Source organism: Oryctolagus cuniculus, chromosome 10 (genome assembly GCF_051225735.1).
Source record: "Oryctolagus cuniculus isolate XC-2025 breed Fujian yellow rabbit chromosome 10, ASM5122573v1, whole genome shotgun sequence".
Classification (NCBI taxonomy): Eukaryota; Metazoa; Chordata; class Mammalia; order Lagomorpha; family Leporidae; genus Oryctolagus; species Oryctolagus cuniculus.
In genome coordinates, this window is record NC_142876.1 from 83,299,661 (window position 1) to 83,317,955 (window position 18,295).

The 18,295-nt window shown below is 43.6% G+C and overlaps 1 protein-coding gene and 1 pseudogene across 4 annotated transcripts in view; one reads left to right on the plus strand and one right to left on the minus strand.

Annotated features, from left to right (window-relative positions):
- SUCLG2 (succinate-CoA ligase GDP-forming subunit beta) overlaps positions 1 to 18,295 on the plus strand; it is a 295,805-nt gene that overhangs the window by 72,984 nt on the left and 204,526 nt on the right. The gene's annotated exons all lie outside the window — the stretch shown is intronic.
- LOC103349264 (coiled-coil domain-containing protein 127 pseudogene) lies at positions 13,866 to 14,765 on the minus strand (annotated as a pseudogene).

Here is an 18,295-nt window from a genome sequence, read left to right on the forward strand (position 1 = left end):
GATTTGAGATTAAGATGGAAACTGTATGACATACACACCTTCCTGATTGCCTCTGAAATGGGACCTGCACCTAATAGTTGGGGTATTATAATGAGGAGAATACATAATACGCCCGTGGAGCAGTGCTAAGGTGGAAGTGCTGTCTGTGTCACCAGTGGCATCAATTCCAGGTGGTTCACTGCTTCCATGATTTAAGTGCTCAGGCAGATCAGATGTAGCATAATCAGTATCCTGTCATTTTTGTGTTAGAAGAGTTTTTAGTTTAATTTGGAACATGATTGAAATGTGTTTGCTTATCATTGTTTTATTTATGTGTTACACATTCTGTATGCATTTTATGAATAATTATATGTTATGAAATATTTTGGAAATAAATGCCCACGGTTTCCAGTGTAATCTTTGAATAGATTATCCCACAAGTCAATTTCTTTGTGTCTGACCCTGTATTCCTGGTTGCTTGTTGTCTGTCTGATCTCTGGCCCAAGTGGGGCTTGTTGCTCTGTTGCTCCAAATCTTCTCTTCCTCCTCTCTCCACCTGCTGACTCAGCTGGGATGGATCCGGGATATCTTTAATACCTTTATTGTGTATCATATTCAGCCATTTGCCAGATCTTGTTATTGTTAGCACAGCATTGTTATTTGACAAGTAGAGAAACAGGCAAGATAAGGTTAAAAAAATTACCAAGGTTGTACAGCTAATAATCAACAAGGATGGGATTTGAGCCCAACCACGTTTGTTTTAATCTCCTCTCCAAGCATTTTCTTCTTTGCTAACTGGATGATGGTATTCTCGAGAGATCGTTATGTGTAGGTCAGCATTTTCAAAATGGAAAATGCATATTAATAAAATTAGAAGATTGGATTAAAAGTAGATGTGGCAAAGTCTAAGGTGCAATTTATAGAAACTGTGTGATCTGCAGATATTTTCTTAATGATTCATTTTATTCTATCTCTTTGGGCAATAGAACCGTACGCCATGTCATTATGGGAAGCTTGTGAATTTAAACAAAATGGGCAAGACAAAGCTTTAGTTGACGAAGTACAATTCACAGTGCTAAGATATTGAGTTAGATCCTCATTTTCTTGCACAAAATATTGACTTATCTTTGATTGGGTAAATTTGGTTTGGTGAGTCAAATTTTTAGTATGTGGATAATATTCATTTCTTCAGTAGTTCGTAAGTGCTACCTTTCCTAATCATGCTTTAAGGAAGGCATTATTTCCCTTCCATGGAATTGCTTTGGGAAGCTTATTAATTATATCCTTTTCTCCTTTTATGGCCTAAAATTAATGAATGCTGTCAACAGATAATTACAGAACAGCTACTGTGTGATTGACTAGTCTCCATGCTACCTTTTAAATTCTCTTTAAAGATAAATGAAGGTGTATGTCTCTCATAACTCAGAAGGCCCAACTTAAAAAATAATGTTTGAATATATGCATATATGTAAAATCTACTTGAATATAAACAGTCTTGGACCGCTACCTCTCGGGTTTTGGTATCTGCACAATTTATTAATGGTTCCATTCATGTTGACGTGAGGCTCCTAACATTTGATTAAGCAAGGAAATTGTGTTTCAGAAGCTCACAGTTTAATTTTTTTGCCAGAAAAGAAAATTGAAATATGAATGAAGAAATTAATCTTCTCTGAGTTAATGACATGCATCTTAAAATGGAGATAAAGTGCTTTCATTGAACTTTCCTGGGTTTGGATTGCTTTCGGCTACAGCATGTCTTCACGTAGTCAGTATGATGTTATTATTTTCATTTCCTATAATCACATCCTAAAGCCTGGTGAATTTCTTACACCATTAAGGAATTGTATTTTCTGTGAAAAGGGAACTGCTAGCCTGATTGACAGGTGCTATTAATCGAACAGGCAATTAAACGCATCACCCACTTCCTCGATTCTTGTGGCTTTGTCCTGTCATGTTATGTGGCTAGGATCTTGCATCCTGTGTGTTGAAATGATGGTGATTTTTTGGCTTTCTCTGAAGTAAATCTTGCCATTAGTGATGCGTTGTTTTGAATCTGGAGTGAGTGATGCAGACGCACTAGTGGGTAGTGGCACTTACAGACCCTCAAGGTGGAAGCAGTGCCTGCTTTCTAAGAATAGCAGTGGAGTTCACCCCAGATTGGTGGGTGGCTCCTGGCTGTGAAGTGATTGTGTCCCTCGCCGCTGCTGCCCCGTGGGTTCTTTCCTATTTTCTCAGTATGAATCTCCTGCTTTCTTGGTAATTGTATGAGCCTTCTAGTATTTTTTCTGTAACTTAGCTCATGCTTATATTACCTGTTTGCTGCTATCCTGATGCATCCAAATACAGTGCTTTTCCCGGGTTCTAAGATACACTTAAGTATTCCACAAATATTACTAGTAATCAGAAAGCCTTCGCTTCCTATTGTTTGCTTGAGAATGCTCCAAGAAGCACCTGAATTGAAGTGAATGAAGGACCAGTGTCAACAAGTTGTAGCCTTTACTAACAGTTCCTACTGTGTCTATTTTTGCAAAGCGCTCACCTCTATTCTTATAAAATATTCTCTTCTACAGAAGACTTCTCTGGGTGTCTCCTTAAAAATCTATCTGTGCTACTGTATCTTTTCCCTAATTGTCTTGTGGTGTTCACAGAATAGAAGCAGCAGGAGACCTGAGAGTGAAGGCCAAGATCAAGGCCGGTTGTGGGCAGGCAGGCTTTTTGGGAGGGTGGATGTAGCTTCCTTGTAGTTTCCTTAGAAACCAAGAAGAACAGCACTTTGAAAGCCACTGCCTCAACTTCAAATGTGACAGGAATAGAAATCGAGGATTAATTCTTCTTCCCACATTTTAACTAATAATAATAATAACGGTGGTATTGTACCTCTGGGTCTTTCCTCTGTGCCCAGCATCCTGCCGAGCATCCATTGTCATCTTTCAGAATCGTCCTTCCTTTAAAGCAAAGGGAAGAGCTTCCCTTCAGTACCAATAGTCTCAGATCTCTGTGTACCCAGGCACAAGTATCCGTGGTCAGTAACATAATTACATTGTATCATTAATTGAGTTACCCAGGAACTTGTTTTATAAAGCTCTTTTGTTGCAGTTGGACAAGGAACTGATGTTGGCACATGACCATGTTTTCCTGGACTTTGCTGAGAATTATTTTTCCTTGGGGCTTTTGATTGTGGTTTGTGGTTTGGTAGTTCTAAATGTCCAGAGGGTTCCTTACAGAGTTGTAAACGCAGAAAAACTTTGCGCAGAGTAAATGGAGTGGGCACCTGCTCCTTTTGGTTCTAATGTCCAGATCTGCTGGCCTCTTTAAAGAAACCTTGAACAGGGGCTGGCACTGTGATGCAGCTGGTTAAAGCACTGGCCTGCCACGCTAAAATCCCATATGGGCGCTGGTTCAATTCCTGGCTGCTCCACTTCTGATCCAGCTCCCTGCTAATGTGTCTGGGAAAGCAGCAGAGGATGGCCCAAGTATTTGGATCACCCACATGGGAGGCCCAGAAAAAGCTCCTGGCTCTTGGCTTCGGATCAGCTCAGCTCCGTTCGTTGCGGGTACTTGGGGTGTGAACCAGTGGATGGAAGACCTCTCTCTCTGTCTCTACCTCTCTCTGTAACTCTATCTTTCAAATAAATACAATAAAACTTAAAAAAAAAAAAACACTTTGAACATAAAGAGACAAATTTCTCCTGATTAAAGGAATTGCTCATTATTTTGATTCTGGAAAATACAGAAAAATACAAAAAATGAAAAGTCTTCCTCATACACAGCAGACTCATAGAATGGGAGATGTCCTAAACAGCACTCTGGCCTCAGAATCAGCCCTCAAGGAATTCAGATCTGGCTAAAAAACCCATGAGAGTATTTCAGGCATGGAAAGCCAAGACACTCTGGGGGAAAAAAAAATTGACCTAAATGAAAGGTCTCTGAGATCCCAGCAGAAAGAACAGGCCATTAAAGAAGGAGGTACCTTTCTCTGAAGGGAGGAGAGAACTTCCACTTTGACTATGGCCTTGTCTATATAAGATAAAAGTTGGCAAAATCAAGAGGCTTCCATAGCCTTGGCAGCTCATGACAAGAGTCTCAAGTGATTACTGACAACAACAATAAGAGTGTCAGTTGTTAAATCAACAACAGGAGTCACTGTGTACTTACTCCCCATATAGGATCTCTGTCCTTAATGTGTTGTACTATGTGAATTAACAGTATAACTAGTACTCAAACATTACTTTATACTTTGTGTTTGTGTGGGTGCAAACTGTTGAAATCTTTACTTAGTATATACTAAATTGATCTTCTATATATAAAGATAATTTTAAATGAATCTTGATGTGAATGGGATGGGAGAGGGAGTGGGAGATGGGAGGTTGCGGGTGGGAGGGTGGTTATGGGAGGAAAAAGCCACCATAATCTGAAAATTGTACTTTGGAAATTTATATTTATTAAATAAAAGTTTAAAAAAAACTCCCTCAATTGCATTACCCAGAGGGTTATTTTGTTTATTTTTGTTTTAGTATAAACATAGTTCCTGCCACTTTTGCTGTATATTCATTCATTCATGCAGCAAAAGTCATTTCTGTATACCTATTTTAGTAATAAAATGGAGGAGCCGACATTGTGGTACAGTGAGTTAACATGCCATTTGCTATACTGGCATCCATTATCACAGTGCCTGATGGGATTCTAGTTCCTCCACTTTCGACCCAGCTCCCTGCTAACACACTTGGGAAAGCAATGGACAGTGGCCCCTGCAACCCATGTGGGAGACACAGATGGAGTTCTGGGCCAACCGGGCCGTTGTGGCCATGTGAGAGAATGAATCAACAAATGGAAGATTTTGCTCTCTCTGTGTCACCTCTCTGTTTTGGTCACTCTGAACTGACTAAATAATAAATCTTCCAAAATATTAATTGAAAGAGAATGAGCTTGTTGATAAATTTGGGAAAGTATTGGGCATATAATTTTGTTTAAAAATTTTGTTTCAGCATTCTGCATAATGACATGAGTACTACCCAAAGGAGAAAATCCACAGAGGATTGCATATGGGGATTTGCATGGATCACATCCCTTTTGCTTTCAGTCTGTTGGCTGAAACTCATCACATGATCTCAGCTACAAGAGAGGCTGGGAGAGTTTCAGTGCATGCTTAGGAAGTAGAAAAAGAAATGAGTTTGATCATATAGCAATACCTGCTACAGGTGGTATTTGGAATCCAGAAGAAATTTGTCTGTTAGCTTCAAGGCTTATGAGGGAATGGGGGCTGGCTATGCAGTCAGACCAGAGCTCTCATCTCAGCTGTACTAATCAGCTTCAAGCACAGTTCACTTGACTTTAATATTGGGAATAACCTTGTATACCTTGTGGAGTGATTCAAACACCAACAGAAACCACACGTACACACATAGCACCTGCATCAGGTAAAGGAGATACTCACTGAATTCCCTGCCTTTTTCCTTTCTTCTTTATTTTTTTTTTATTTTTTTTTTTTTTTTGACAGGCAGAGTGGACAGTGAGAGAGAGAGACAGAGAGAAAGGTCTTCCTTTGCCGTTGGTTCACCCTCCAATGGCCGCCGCTGCAGCCGGCGCACCGCGCTGATCCTGGCAGGAGCCAGGAGACAGGTGCTTTTCCTGGTCTCCCATGGGGTGCAGGGCCCAAGCACCTGGGCCATCCTCCACTGCACTCCCTGGCCATAGCAGAGAGCTGGCCTGGAAGAGGGGCAACCGGGACAGAATCCGGCGCCCCAACCGGGACTAGAACCCGGTGTGCCGGCGCCGCAAGGTGGAGGATTAGCCTATTGAGCCACGGCGCCGGCTCTCCTTTCTTCTTTATTTAAACTGAACTTAGCCAAGGTCTTCAGCCATCATAAAAAGGAATGTGGTGGGGCCGGCTCTGTGGCGTAGTGGGTAAAGCTGCCACCTACAGAGCCAGCATCCTATATGGGTGCTGGTTTGAAACCTGGCCACTCTACTTCTGATCCAGCTCTCTTTTATGGCCTGGGAAAGCTGTAGAAGATGCCCCAAATCCTTGGGCCCCTGCACCTGCGTGGGAAGACCTGGAAGAAGCTCCTGGCTTCTGGTTTCGGATTGGCCAAGCTCTGGCTGTTAGGGCCATTTGGGGAGTGAACTAGTGGATCGAAGACTCCCTCTCTCTTTCGTTCTGGCTCTGCCCCTGTCTTTCAAATAAATAAAAAGGAACACGGTAAATAAAAGGAACATAATGGCAGATAAAAAGTAAAAATTTTCAGTGCTTTTGTTGTAACAGCTGAATATTAAGTTATAGGTTTATTATATAGTTTGCTGATCTGATAATGAATATATCATTAATTGTGTATTGCTGATTTGATAATGAATATATCATTCCTTGTCTACTCTGAATTAATACTTTTTAGGGAGATGTCAGTGTACAAAGTAAAAAGTTGCCTAATTTTGAAAGAAAATGAAAATGGTGCTTTTCTTTATATTGCTGTAGAATAAATAGTACTTAAGGAGTGATGCTTTTAAGATGCCATGCTATTCCCTAAAGTGATTGTTGAGACATAGGTGGCATTTACCAGGTATCCATAAATAGTATGAAGGCTCTACTTGCGTTTTCCAGGTAACCTACAGAAAAGCCAGGAAACGACTTTAGGAAGCTTAAAGGGATTCTATTGTTTGCTCTACTTTAGGATGAAAATCAAATGAGAAATCAGGCTACCTCAGTTAAATACATTTTTCCTTTACTTGGTTTAAAACAAGCTATGGGATTTGAGAATCTGTTAATTTCTCTCGTGTTAAATGTGAGCCAACTGTTAGAATGTATTCTTTCATTTTGTGCTGTGTCTTCAGGATTTTATTTGAGTGACTACAATAGTGACTTCAGTATGGGGAAAAAGAAGCAAACAGGATGTGGGTAATGGGAAAATAATGGGACCGAACGCATTTTATATGCAGAAACCCTGAATATGCCCAGTGTTTTCATGTCCTAGATGTAGTACTGAAAAGCAGCTATACATCAATATATGCTTTATTTATAAATAACCCATCCATTAACATCATAAGCATGAGAAAATATAGATCCTGGAGCCAGTATTGTGGCACAGTGCAGTAAGCTGCCACTTGTGACACCAGCATGCCATCTCTGAGTGCCATTCAAGTCCCGGCTGTACAGCTTGTGATCCAGCTCCATTCTAATTCATCTGGAAGGCAGTGGATGCTGGCCTAAGTGCTTGAGTTCCTGGCCCATGAGGAGACCTGGGCAGAGTTCCTTCGCCTGACTTTGGCCTGGCCCAGACCCTGGCTGATGTGGCCATTTGGGGAGTGAACCAGTGGAATGAAGATCCCTCTCTCTGTCTCCCCTCCTTGGTGTCACTGTTACTTTCAGATAGAGTTGTAGATAGATCTTTAAAAAAGAGAGACTCTAGATCCCCTCATGACAGTTTTGCTCCAAATTCGTCACTATTTTTTCTTGTCCAGTGGATCCAGTTTAAATCCAAGGTGGCTACTTGACCAGTTATGCATGCCAAAGCCACCACCTGCCTTTTCCTACACGTCTCCTTTCTACATCTTTCCCACAGCAGTTTCCTTCCCTCCTTTCTCTATGTCTTGTCCTCAGCGACATGCCTTCTAACACAGTGAAGATGACTATGGAATTGGCCTAGAGTTCAAATCCTGTGCCTGCTCCATGCTAGCTGGGTGATATTAGGCAAGTTGCTTACCCTCTGAAATCTTCCCTTTCCTCGTCTGTAAAGTAGGCTTAGTAATGCAGTACTACTTGATTTCCAGAGGAGCCTTACAAATGAAAAACGATTATGCATGTATGAAGTTTAGGAGGTTACATGTTGTCAAGTCTCGATAGTTGGTTTCTGGGGTCTCTGTGCCCATTGTTATCACACATTTGTCATGGCCCAGTTTAACTGTCACCTCATAGAAGTCATGTTTTAAGGTGGGAGGCTCTAGAGGACATGGCATTGATTTGTAGCTAAGTTCTACCTTTCATAGCTGTGTTTGTTTCCTCATCTATAAGATATGACATACCAGTGGTGATCTGTCCACAGGTTTTGTGGGAGAAGTGGCCCCTGTGCTAACGCAGTGTCCAGCTCAAAGGGAGCATTGGTAGATGATGTTAATATGTTGCTGTGGTTCCCGGTGCTGCAGAGTGTTGAGTTTCACCTGTCAGTGTGTACAAGGTGGAGCAGGTGCAGTAATGTAACCTGTGGTGTCTGTGTTCCAGAAGGGGAAAGTACGTTCCTGATGACACCCTTGTGGGTTGACCTCTTGCGTACTGCTTCTCATGGAAGAAATTGCTTACATGAGCTTTGTCAGTCACACCAGGAGGTTTTGACATTCACCTGGCGCTTACAGTTTTCATCACTGTCCCTCAGCATAGCTGACCTAAGAATAGCCTTAGGAGTGAGTCCTTGATAGAAGTGTCTGTAGCAGAAAGCCCGCTCTGTGGGAAGGAATATGGTAGCCTTGACTATCACGCATTCATCCATGCAGGACAAAGGCCTTGACAGGAATGACTGTCAGGAGTAGAGTGTTGAAATAGCTGTTTGGAACAAGGCTCGATTTCCGTCTGGATCAAGACCGTTTTCTCATTCATCTTTCCATTCTTGATCTGTTGGGTTCCATAAGTGGTTTTCGAATGAAAGCATCCCTAAGAGAATGAACGCACTGAGGAACTTTCTAGCTAGACACTAAGTCATCAAGCAGAACTTGTTTAATGCATTGCCTAGTAGGTGTTCTCCAATGATGTTGGGTCCTGGCCTGAAGTTTGTTTTTGCTTGGTTTTGTTTTATAAAGATTTATTTATTTTTGAAGGTCAAAGCTAAGAGAGAAGAGAGATCTTCCATCCTCTGGTTCAGCCCCCAAATGGCTTCAGTGGCAAGGGCTGAGACAGGGAGAAGCCAGGAGCTTATTCTGGGTCTCCCACATGGGTGCGGGGACCCAAGCACTTGGGCCAATTTGCGCTGCTTTTCTCAGGCCATTAGTAGGTAGTGTAGTAGCCAGGACTTGAACCACTGCGTGCGTAGGATGCTGGTGTCGCAGAGGGCAGCTTTACTCATTCCAGCACAATGCCATCCCCGTTTTAAGGGAGAAGATAAAATAAGGAAGCTGCAGCCTCCTGGGGAGTTGGGAAGGAAGATGTTGCCTTTGCGGCATTGCCTGCTGCCAGCCTAGTGGTTGGATCTGGTCCAGAATTTCCTCACACTGGTGCTCCTGTTTAATGCCATATAACAGCCTTGGTCCATATGTGGGGATGGTCAGGTGCAGCCTTGCGGGGATGAATCTACATAGACAAGGACAGCTTCACCTTCTGCCAGTTGGCTCTCAGCCTCAGCAGGTCACGTTAACAGAAGCCCCTGGTCTGCGGTGGCCTTTTGTTCTGTTGACATTGATGAGCTCTGCTTTCAGTTTTAGGATCCTTAGATGTGTGCTCGTTTCAGTTGAAAGGTGCCCCAAATATCCGCATGTCAGTGCCATTTTTATCATTGCTTTCCCTTTTCGAAATAAATTAATATCCTTTGGTGTTAGGTAGTAGCCCTCTTTCCTTGCCAGAGTGCAGAGTTTGTTATAAAAGAAGAGACTACCAGGAAAGCAAGGGAGGGCTTAAAAACACCTGTTTATTAAGTTGCCTTTTTCTATGGGCTGTGAATTTATTTAACATTTAATTGAGGGGCCAGTGCTGTGGCAAAGCGGGTAAAGCTGCCACCTGCAGTGCCAGCATCCCAAATAGGTGCCAGTTTGAGTCCCAGCTGCTCCACTTTTGATCCAGCTCTCTTCTATGACCTGGGAAAGCAGTAGAAGATGGCCAAGTCCTTGGGCCCCTGCACTTGCATGAGAGAGCTGGAAGAAGCTCCTGGGTTCCAATCAGCACAGCTCTGGCTGTTGTGGCCTATTAGGGAATTAACCAGTGGATGGAAGACCTCTCTCTCTCTGCTTCTCTTTCTGTGTGTAACTCTTATTTTCAACTAAATAAATACATCTTAAAAAAACACATTTAATTGATACCTATTAAGTTACTTGGTGCTTGAAATGCGTCGGGCACTGAGGTTGATTGGTCCCAGGGTGACTGAGAATGGCTGGAGAGAGACTGTTAACCCATAGGAATGTCACAGTGATAGGGCACACCCAGGTGTCCTGAGCCTACAGAGGGATGCTGTTCCCTTGTGGATGCACGGTAGTTAGGGAAGGCTTCCTGGAAGAAAAGTACATTTTCTTGTAGACTCATTAAATCTAGTACATGTAATGAACTGACCATGTCCTGACCGTGGAATAGAAACCTTGGCTCTATTTTTCTTCCTGTTTCTTTCTTTGGGTCATGAAAAAGATCTCTCCAAGTGACTGGCAAGAACTTGGCAGTACTGAGAGGGGGCATTTTACTGTCTGTGTGTAAAGCTTGCTAGTGTTGAGGCTTGGAGGCAGGTGTTTGGCCTGGTGGAGGTGTAGACAAACTTCTGAGATCGGCGGACAGCCCTGGAAAGGCTTCTCCTTTGAGCAGACTGCAAGCTTCTCTTTGCCTTGGTAGGTCGGGGAAGCTTGTGGGTACCCACCAGTAGCTCATCAGATGAAGGAGGCTGGATGGTCACCAGCCACACACGTGACAATGATGTGTGCACCAGAAAGTCACTGAGTCCACACGCAAGACAGAATGGTTTTCTCCTGGTGAGAATGTTCATCTCTGTGATAACTGACAAGACAGACTTGTCTTGTTTTACCTTAGCACATTTTACCCCCTTTCAAGCAGAAAAATGTATTTCAACAAAAGCATAGACTTTCATTTACTCATGCACTCATCAAATATTTACAAGGTATGTGTGCTAGGTGGTGGAAAACACAGTGGCTAATGTATTCTGGAACTCAGTGTATATTCAGTAAACACTGTTAAATGTATTGCCCGCCTTGTCTCATTGAATCCTAATGAGATTGTTCTCATCCTCATGTCTAGTTTTTATAAGGATCGTCTAAGAGGCCTAAGAGCAAGCATTTGCACAGTGGTTAAGGCATCACTAAGGATGCCCACATTCTGTATTGGGTACCTGATTCGAGTCCTGGCTCCTCCACTTCCAACCCAGCTTACTGCTCCTGTGCACCCTGGGAGCATGCACGTGTTGCATCAAGTGCTTGGATCCCTTCCACCCATATGGGATACCTGGATGAAGTTACAGGCTCCTGGCTTCAGCCTGGCCCAGCCCTGGCTGCTATAGGGGTTTGGGGACTGAACTAGTGGATGGATGATCTTTCTCTATTCTGTCTGCCTTTCACATAAAATAAAAATAAGTGAAGTTTAAAGCAATATAGGCTCTTTGGGAGCTAGTGCTGTATTATAGCTGATAAAGCCACTGCCTGCAGCACTGGCATCCTATAGGGGTGCTGGTTCAAGTCCCGGCTGCTCCACTTCCCATCCAGCTCTCTGCTGTGGCATGATAAAACAGTAGAGGATGGCCCAAGTTCTTGGGCCTCTGCACCTGCCTGGGAGACCCGGAAGAAGTTCCTGGCTCCTGGCTTTGGATTGGCGCCACTTTGGCCATTGCGGCCAACTGGGGAGTGAACCAACAGATAGAAGGTCTCTCTCTCTCCCTTTCTCCTCTCTCCCCTCTCCCCCTCCTTCTCAGTGTAACTCTGATTTCAAATAAATAAAATACATCTTTAAAAAATATATAGGCCGGCGCCGCGGCTCACTAGGCTAATCCTCCGCCTTGCAGCGCCGGCACACGGGGTTCTAGTCCTGGTCGGGGCACCGGATTCTGTCCCAGTTGCCCCTCTTCCAGGCCAGCTCTCTGCTGTGGCCAGGGAGTGCAGTGGAGGATGGCCCAAGTACTTGGGCCCTGCACCCCATGGGAGACCAGGAGAAGCACCTGGCTTCTGTCATTGGATCAGCGCGGTGCGCCGGCCGCAGCATGCCAGCCGCGGCGGCCATTGGAGGGTGAACCGATGGCAGAGGAAGACCTTTCTGTCTCTTTCTCTCTCGCTGTCCACTCTGCCTGTCTATAGAGAGAGAGAGAGAGAGAGAGAGAGGCTCTTTGAAAGGGTGGGGGCATTGTGGCAGAGCCGGTTAGGTTGGGGCTTGTGACGTTGGCGTTCCATATTGGAGTGTGGATTTGAGTCTTGGCTGCTCCTCTGCCAATGTACCTGGGAGGCAGTGGAAGATGGTTTGAGTACCCCTGCCCCTGCCATCTGGTTGGAGACCAGGATGGGGTCCCTGACTCCTGGCTTCAGCCTGACCTAGACCTGGCTGTTGTGGTCACTTGGAAAGTAAATAAATATTTATTAAAAAGAGACTCTAAGAGGTAGAGACTAAATTGTGCTCTTCACAGTGACAGAAGAACAGTTGAGGGCTCCCAGCAGGCATCTAGAGTGGCGCTCACCATGTTGCTCACATGTGTGTCTCGCTCCCCTCAGCTTAGTTCAGAGCACCCTAGGCTGAGTAGACCACCGCCAATGCCCCTCCTTCCTGCTTGAGACCTGACCAATGTCCTGTCTGTGCACCTTGGATTGATTTTCATGAGTGCAAGCTCGCAGGTGTGCTGGTGCTTCTCAGTTTCCTGTTGGGAACAATGCCAGCAGCACCTATTAGCTGAACAAGAAACAGGGTCTGTGGGGTTTCACATTACAAAGGTGTTCTCAATATAGAAGCATGTCCGCTATCATGATTTGGTGCCTTTTATCTTCACAGTGGCTGGAGTTGAAAGGGGTCTTTTGTGAACACTGAAGTCTCTGAAGAAGGTGAAGAGCTAAAATTTCCCACTTAGGCCCAAAGAATGGAACTATAATAACAGAGAGCAACAAATTTTCATTGCTTCTGTTTTAACTTCTGTAGCTACATGCTTGCAATTGTGTGCTAAACCAGACAACCTCTTATTTGCTTAGCTTCCTCTAACTTAAGCTGTTTTCGGGGGAGTGGAGAAGGTCATTGTTGAAATCTGATATTGAGGTGGTGTTCCTTTTGAAAAGATCAGTATAACTAAAACTGTGCTATAATTTTCTCTGTTTTTGATAAAATTAGGTCCAGCTAACATGCTTTTTAATAAATCCCTTTTCAACATTTTATTTAAAACTATCAGTGATAGATAAAAGCCATATATAACTTCACTATCTTACTGATTTTCACTTTCTGCTCTTTTAGTAATAACAATCCTTTACACTTTTGACCAGGATAAGCCACTTTTTTTTTTGAACCATTGGATTCCCTTTAATTCATATCCAATAACTGACTCAGAAATAAGTGTGAATATTTAAGCTCAGTGAGGATACAAATTATAAATAAAAAGTGAACAAAAAATTTACTGATTGTAAGAAACAATACAAAAGTAAACATGCTTCATAGTAAAACCACGGAGGATGGAGGATAGTCAAGGAGAAGGTGATTTTAAGCAGATATGTAAGGATGAGATGAAGCCAGTCATAAGGAAATGCAGAAGAAATGTGTTGTAGGCAGAGATACCAGGAGGGCCTGAAACTGAATAGACTTTGCTTTATCAATTTAAGAAACAGAAAGGAGACCCTCGTAAGAATGAATTTAAGATAAAGGCAACAGTGCAGTCTGAGAGCTATAGGAGAGCCCAGATGCTGTAGAGCTTTGTAGGAGTAGGGTAAGTATTTTGGATTTTATTCTTTTTTTTTCCCCAAGGAAAAAACAATCCATTTGAGGAGTAATCAGAACAGACAGAAAATTAATTATACTAAAGATCAGTACTGTATTTTACTAAATAGGAGGTTACAGTGTTCTGCTAAATAAAATATTTGGGAACTTAGAAAAGGCTGGTAAGAAGCCACATCCTTAGTGGCTGCAAGGAGGGACCGTGCTCCCCATCACACGGGGTGGCAGCTGCTGCAGGTCACTGCTGGGGGATGCCCGGGCCCACAGCACAAGGAGCACTGAACAGAGACGATGGCAGCCCAGAACGTCACCAGGACCGTCGTGACAGGAAGATTTCTCCATTCTTGTCTGTCTTCTCTAGTATGACTTTCTCTGCTCACCTAAACTTTTTCAGTTCAGCAGCTAGCTCTGAATACTTGAGATCCAGCCACACAAGCCTCCATTTTGGCTCTTGTAGGTATTCCAGATGTCACCACAATACGTATGGTGCTTAAGTGTGTCGGTTAAACCAGCCGCCGTCTTTGGTCAGCAGCCACAGAGTCCACAGAGGCTCCCACCAGCAGGTTCTCGACATCAGGCACTTGCTGCGAGGAAGGGGCAGGCAGCGGTAGATGTTCTGCCATTCTGTGAACGCATCTTCAAACTCCTTTTTCCCTCTCCAGGTGGCTCAGATATGCGCCTCTCAAAGGTTGCAGCTCTCTTTTCTCTTGCATTATCTGAGCCTACTCCTGTTCCAGAAGCTGCTTTTCTTCCACCACCTTGGGACGCTGAGAGTTCAGGGCTTCTTGATAACTAGCCATTTTCTGTTCCTTTTCAAGTTCTGTCCTTTTCAAGGATAGCCGAGTGACGGCACGCTGGCTTTCTGAGATTGTGGTGTGATACTGGTCTTCCCGATCCTGTTGGAAAGTGACCCTTCTCTTGTGATACTCTTCACTCTTTTTCTGTGTCCCCCCCCCCCCCCCGAACTCTGCAGACCAAATCCAATGAAGGGCTGCCAATCTCAGCATTGGAACCAACAGAGCATTATTCCACCTGCTTCCATCACCCCCATCAGTCCTGGAAGTAGGGTGGATACTCCAATTTGGGGGATCATTTAAGTTATTCATGGATATACCTGTGCTATGGGCATCAGTACCTCCCGGTCTCCTGGATTTTAGTCTAAGTGAACGAAAAAGTTCTCATAAAACTCTTATCAGTTTGATATTGCCTCAACAATATTAGATAACAGATCATCTGAAAACTCAGGAGAGACATTTATTCTTGTTCAGATGTCTACATTTTTGCAAATCCAGGTGATCCTCAGTGGGCTTGGCTGCTGGTGCAGACTGGGGCCATGTCTGCACGTGTGTGTCTTTCATTTTCCTTGGAGCAACAGACTGACTACCATATGAACTTCACAGGGAAATGAGCAAAACCTAAGAGAACAAGCCCAGTGGCAAGTATGTTTCAAAGTTCTTCTTGTATTAGTTGCACACATCCTGTTGGTGGAGCCCACAGGAAAGTCATCAGGAACTCTGCTAGAAGGAAGTCCAAGGACACATGGCCAAGAGTGTGAATTCCAGGGAGAGGTGATGAACTGGGGCCAGTGAGTCTTTGAATGCAAGCCTATCAGTGTAGCAGGCTCTCCATAGGTTAGGATGACCGTCTGTCCTGGATTGCTCAAGAGTGACAAGTTTCCTAGGATGTGACTTTCAGTGCTAAAACCGAGAGTCACAGGCAACACAGCATGAATTGCTAACCCTACCATGGACTGTTCAGTGGTGAGTGGATGAGAAGGGGTGCAGGAGAAGTGGGGGAGAGCTCAGCTGTTGGCTGTGGTCCTCCTAGTGAGAGAAGGTGGTGGTTGGGATGGTGAGGTGGCGCAGGGGATGGAGAGCGACTGTCGTCATCTGCATCGGTTTTGGGGCTAAAGCTCGTGGAACCTGCTGATGTTTGGGTTGTGGTGGATGATGTAAGGCACTGAGGATGGCCTGGACCAACTGAATATACTGTTGGCAGGATGGATGATGTGATAACCTGCTGACTTGATCAGCAGCTTTCAATTACTAATGTGAGAATATGATAATAAACTGCTAGTTTCACACACAATCCAGATTACAGACTCTTTGAAACCACCCAAAGAAATTGATGGAAGAAGTGTGAAGTTGCTTTGTGTACACCAGAGCGGTTGTATCTGAAAATTTTTTTAAAATTTTATTTTGGTTTTATTTATTTGAAAGGCAGAGAAACATAAAGATTGATCTATCTGCTGGTTCATTTCCCAAGTGACCTCAGCCGCTGGGACCTGGGCCGGGCCAAAGCCAAGCTGGGAACTCAATCTGGGTCTCCTATGTGGGTGACAGGGATCCAAGCGTTTGAACCATCACCTTCTGCCTGCTTTATTTTTTGATGCTTTGTAATTTTCCTGTGTGATTAGTGTGCCTCATTTGATAAATAAAACACCTTCTGCCAAAGGCTTTTGATAACCTGAAATTTAACCCTTTTAAATCTGAGTCCCCTAAAATCTACAAATTTTTTTTTAAATTGTTATTAATTTGGAATGCAGAAAGAGACAGAAACAGACACTGTCTTCTTGTTCGCTCCCCAGATACCACAACAGCCAAAGTCACGAACTAGAAGCTCAATCTGGGTCTCCCTCCCTCATGGGTGGTGGGGACTCAACTATTTGAGCTACCACCTACTGCCTTCCAGAGTATGTCTTAGCACAAAGCTTGATCAGAGTGTAGTGGAGACGCAAACCTAGGCGCTATGGTGTGGAATGTGGTTGTCCCAAGGAACAAACCCAACCACTGTGCCAATTGCCCGCTCACCACTGAGGTTTTCTTTTCTTTTCTTTTGTCCTGTATTGGCCAGTGTCTGCTTTATTTGTTACTGCATCTGGCCAGCTTGCCTCTCTACGCTTAAGTTTTTAAGTTTCTGTGCATTTGTCTTGGCTTCTTTGTATGTTCTGTTTGTGCTCTTGATTTATTAAATCTCTGAGGTCATCCTTTCTCTGGGATGAGAGGAAAGGCTCTGGACAGACAGCCTGGTAGATCTAAAACAGCCCCACGGGTATACTTCTTGTTCATTGCATTCCTGAAACTGATGAGAGATCAATAAATGCACAACACTGGTGTATATTATGCACTTTTCCTGGAAAACGGGTCTGTATTCAATAGGCTAAGTAGTAGAAGAGGCATTTTTCAGTTGGCATATCTCTATAACTATAAATAATTCTAGAAGTTCTTTTTTTTTTTTAAGAAAGTTCTTTTAATGTCTAAAGTCTTGAGCAGTCAATATCTCTTCCTTTTGGAAGGATGTGAAACTTTGTAGGATATAGAAATAATTTAAAGAATACTTAACACTGAAAAAAAAAAATGGAGTGAAAAGCCAAACCCTGTCTAGTCTAGAAGTTTCTCACAAGCTGCACTAGCTTTGAGATTGGAGATGGGAACTGTCATGGTCCTCTGCTCTGGACTTACACAGGGAGGAATATGATATAGAACATAATAGAAGTAGTTTTAAATTATGCATTTTTATATATTTAGTTTTTTCTTCATATAATATTGGGTGTTGACAGGACAGAAATTTTTTCTCTTTCCCAAGTGATGAAACAGACTCAGTGAGTTTGAGAGACTTAACCAAGGTGTTATAGTGGAAGATAGACCCATTCCCAACTTTGTAGGATCAGGACAGGAAACACATGGAGGCCCATTTACTATCATATATGCAGGGTATCCCAAAGAGAATAAAATGTCTCACCTTGACAAACACACCTTCTTAATAACCTGGAAGGCCTGGCTTGAATTTTGTATTCCAGGACTTGGTAGAGTTCTCTGCATGAACTTACACAGCTCCAGGATTATCAACCCCAAGACCGTGGTTCTTGTCACCTCCAGCTCCATCTTTGGCTTTCAGGTACCCCATGCATGTTTGTGTTCAGATCCATCCACCTGTCCTTCAGGTAGATGTCCTGTGAGTTTTAGGAGTGTACTTAGAAGGCACCATGTTCTTCCCTTGGAAGGCAGAATTGGGAAACAGGCCCACACTTGACCATCTGAGCAGACTTTTGGGGTAGTGCATAGTGCAAGGTAACATCAGCTTGGTACGGTCCCTTTGTCCTTCAAGACTTCTTACCCCATCATGTGATGGACCTGATTTTGAGTCTGTTGTTGAGCTGGATTCACATGGACTGTTGGGCTGCTTCAATCACATTATTAGTCAGTTTACTGCAAACATTGTTCCTTCATTCATTATGTGTAGATACTTGGTGTGGAGATATTAGTGAAGTAAGGCATCTCTTGGGAAGGCCTTTGACTTTTAGGGAGAGAAGGTAGAAAATGAGTATCGCAGTTCCAAAACAATGTCCTAAGGTTATCAGTGCTATGAAGTAAATAAGACTGTGATGAGCTCCTGCTGGAAGAATAGGCGTGGGACCAGTGGTCAGGGAAGGCTTTTCTGTGGGCATGAGGCTGTGATATGAGAGATGGAAATGTTGAGCTGCCACAGGGGTGCAGGCTTGAAGAGAATTCTTAGGAGAGGGGTCGTGGGACAGATGATGTGGAGGCTGGGGTGTAGTGCATGGAAGGAGATGGGATTAGAGAGACGGGCAGGGTCTATGAGATCACTGGGGTCTTTCAGGCTCTATAAGGGCTTTGGATTTTTTGTTCCTCTGGGATCCATTGGAAATTTTAAGCAGGAGAGTTAAACTAACACTCCCTTATGCAGTGTATTGCTGCACAGTGAAAGTGGCCGTCC